The sequence below is a fragment of the Alligator sinensis genome, unplaced genomic scaffold (genome assembly GCF_000455745.1).
Source record: "Alligator sinensis unplaced genomic scaffold, ASM45574v1 scaffold233_2, whole genome shotgun sequence".
NCBI classification, from domain to species: domain Eukaryota; kingdom Metazoa; phylum Chordata; order Crocodylia; family Alligatoridae; genus Alligator; species Alligator sinensis.
The window spans coordinates 2,848,697-2,852,934 of NW_005841941.1; positions in this window are offsets into that span (position 1 = coordinate 2,848,697).

Here is a 4,238-nt window from a genome sequence, read left to right on the forward strand (position 1 = left end):
GGGGATCGGAATGGCACTCTGAGAGACAGGCCTTAATTTGTGGCACACCTACAAAAAAAGGTTGCCCCCCCTTCCCCCCATATTGGATGATCATGAGGCTCTTTCCAATCTGGCATTCCTATGCTTCAATGCAAAGATAAAGATACCAATTCAAGTCCCCTCTGGAACAGCCCAGAGACAAATAATAGCTTAAATCCTAACCCCATTAAAATCTGTGGGATTTTTGCCACTGATTTCAATGGGGCCATGATGTCACACAATAAATCCAAAACAATTTTCAGTCTGGAATTCCAGCGCTAAGATGAGGAATGTTCTTTTGTTCAAATTCTACCCAGCACACACCTAATACTATACAGCACCTAAACATGCGGATCATAATGAAGCCAATGGAAATATTCATGTACTCACATACTTTGCTGAATTATATTTAAATGAATATGAAATTAACTCTAGATAGCTAGAGCTAGCTATCAGAATTTGGACCTAGATATCAGATCTAAGGTTTCGTTTAATTTGTCCACTGCCGCAGTGCAAACATCGCTGGATGAAATTTGACTCGTGCTTATCAATGACAGTTCAAGAAAAGTACTATATCTTTAGGAAACTTAGTGAATAGTATTGAATAACTCCTCAGTTTATCTTCTTGCTTGATCTAAGGACCAACTTTTTAAAAATCTAAGTTTACTACATACATGTAATTTTTCTTATCTCCCATAGCAGTAATAGCTTTGAAGAACATTAGCTAATAAATTGGCTGTATTCTGATTGACAGAGCCTAGATTCTATCTATCTTCGTTTCTGGTTATTATATATTTTGTCATTTCCCTTTACTAGATCTAGATCTGGCTTTATGGCTGGTCAACAAACTCTACAGGAAGTAATCCTGTGTTCCTGCATTTACATGCTTCCTTCCTTAATTCCCCTCGCTATTGTTTTCTGAGTCAATTTCTCAATAATTGAAATGTTCATGCCCATTTTACTGACCATTTGTCATTTATTAGACCTTGTTGGTATGCTTGCATTGAAATGTTTTTCAAATACAAAATAGTAATTCTTAGCTAAAATGATTTGTTTATGTGAAAAAGATTAAATTTAGTTAAAATTCTGATTTTTTCCAGCAAAACGTTTGGCACAACTGGTTGTATAGAGATTTTTGGGTTCTTGGGTCATTTTTTTTTTTAAATGAAAAACAATATTTTCTAGGAAATTTTGTAGAATACAAATATATAATGATTTCAAAGAACTCTCCCACTATCAATGCTATTAAATGTTTTAATTATTATTCATAATAAAACAGCATAAGGTGCAACCTACAGCACCTGTAGCATTAGTAAAAGTCAATGGAAGTTATGAATGCTAAACATCTTAGATATAATGAAGGATTTAACACTAATGCTGGTTTTATGGCACATTATATCCTGCCTGACTCCTGAACTATTCCTATAGGTAAAAGGTGATAATGACACTCCTTCCTTTTGATAGGTCTTGATCCCAGAAATCAACCTCTTTTCTTCTGATAATTGTTTGTTTGCTTTCCCTGGAAATTTTTCTCTCCTCCCTCTTTTAACTGTTTTTTACTATGCTGTACCAGCATTTATTCCTCAGACTTGTATTCAAAAGTCTAATAGGACCAGCGCACCAGGGCCCTGGCAGTGACCTGATTTTGCTCTCACCAGCCACAACGTGATCTTGTTAATAAAACTTGGAAAGGGAGACTGCCCACCTGTCTCAGAGAGCACAATCTCTTTGCTTACAGATTCCTCTTGGATCCTGCTATATGGGCTAATCATGGCCTCCAAACCTCCCCTACAGCTGGCCTGTGGGCTCTCTAACCCTGTTGCTACTGGGAGGTGGGCTTGCTGGCCTATTCTCTGTCTCACATTGTAATCAAGCCCCTGCCCTTTGGCAGGGCTCCAGACAGCCACATGCCCCTTGGGAACCCCTGGGACCTCCTATCACTCCTTTCTAGTCACACTCAAATTACCGGTATAACAAAAGAGCAAGCCTACTGGCTGTAACTCAGCACACTGGCTGTTAACAAAACCTCTACTCATTCTGGGTCCCAACTTTCAGCAAGCCCTCAGTTCCTTATCTGTTGTTAGCAGGCATAGCAGGGTCCCCAGGCTTGCTACAGAGCTCTTTTCCCTGTGGCTTGCAGGGCCAGACTGACTGCCCTGGCTCAAGTCCTGGTTTATATACTGGTACTGGTCTGGCTACTTCTGGTAAGGTATCTTGCAGCAGCATTCTGTCCTCTTGCTGTGCTACCAACACAGCAATAGCAATAGGCACTCTTAGCTGATAGCTGCGTTTCCCTTTGCAGCCTATATTTGTCCCTCCAAAAGCTGTCTGCTATTGCTTTTTCCTCTTAAAATAACAGGAGCCCCAGGCTTCCTGTTACAAAAAGCTTGTCTATTTCTAGCCCAACTGTGTAGTTGGTCCAGTAAAAAAATCCTAAAAAATTCTTGCTTCCTGCAAAACATCTTGGAGAAACTGGCCCTTAATATCTATGCAATTTGCCCATGAGAAGAAAGGAATTAGAACTGGTTGACAGATCAATGGCAGAACAAAATCTAATGTGAGAATCCCATTCTTTAGTATATCCATCCTTTCCTCAAGTAAATAAAGTTCAGAAGGAAGTGGACTCAGTGAGGCAGAAGGAAGCTGGAGGAACAGTCAATCTTCACCATCAGCCCCGAAGCAGCCACAAGGAAATCTGTGATTAAGTCAGTCCAATTAGAAGAATCCACGGGAACAGGATTTCAAAAAGTTCCTGGCTAAATGTCATCCCCTAAGTGGAACAAAATACTCCTTATCTTGATTATACTTTTAAATTTTGCAAAAAGTGTGTCACTGACGCAGGTGGGGAAGAAATATGATATAGCTAGAGGCACAAGAAACATCATACCTCGGTTTGAGGGTTATATTAGAATGCAGAATTCATAAGAAATATAGGAAAACAAAGCAGCAAGGGCAGTGGCAATATGAGTGAGAGACAAAAAAACATCATTTTTTGCTCCATTTGATTTATTATATATGGCATACATACCTATTAAAGTTTTGTTTTTTGTATAATATAATGTTAACTTCAAGAACTCTGTCATTCTGAGAGCCAGCATTTCTGCCACCTGCTATACCAAGACATCCAGAAGGCTTTCAGGCGTATGGATACTAACATAAGCAGAGTTAGTCCCAATATCAGTTCATTGCTGGTCCCCATGGTAAAGTGTTATTATCGTCAGCTATGATATAGAGTTCAAAAACAGCATCTTCCTCCAAATTCTCTCTCAAACCATCGTCATTTGTACTGTTGCTCTAACTCAAGTCATTTAGTGTTTTGACATGCTATAAGGTTTTTGTTCATATGGATGTATCAGATGCACAGTAACTGCACTTATATTATTTAGTTGGAGAAACTAAGGGAGAAACTAGATTTTTACTAGTCGAATCAAAATAAACTTTTTTCAAAGAATAGCATTGCATGCGACTGTCTGTTCAGATCTAGCCACCTAAGCAAACAGATAACAGATTACCAATGACACTGCTCGGAGCACTCCCAGCCAGGTCATGAGGCGCTGCAGGGATTTGGGAGCGGGGCTTAAGGGTCTGGGGGCACAGGTAGTGTTCTCGTCGATCCTCCCAGTCTCAGGCTATGGGCTGAGAAGGGACAGGAGGATCTATGTGGTCAACCAAAGACTGCAGCGCTGGTGTCGTCAGGAAGGCTTTGGCTTTCATGACCACAGCCCGCTCTTTGGCGAGAGAGGCAGCGAGCTGCTGGGAAGGGATGGCCTCCACCTCTCTCCCCTAGGGAGGAGGCTCTTCTCAGTCAGACTGGCTGACCTGCTCCACTGGGCTTTAAACTAAGCCTGTTGGGGGACGGGGGGACTACTGCCACTGCTGGCCCGCTGAGCAATCCTTGCAAAGCCAGCAGATCACGGCGCTTCAGGGAGCCCACCCCTGCCCCAGCCCTGGTAAAATCTGTGTGCAAGGAAGGAGCCCCCCAGGGGGCACTTGCCTGCCTGTACACTAATGCCAGGAGCTTGGGGAATAAGCAGGAGGAGCTCATCCTCATGCTCAGTGCAAACAATTACGATGTCATAGGGATAACGGAGACCTGGTGGGACTCCACCCATGACTGGACCACGGGGATAGATGGCTATACCCGGTACAGGAGGGATCGTGTAGAGAAAAGGGGCGGGGGGGGTAGCTCTCTATGTTAAGGAAAGCTACACGTCCCTGCA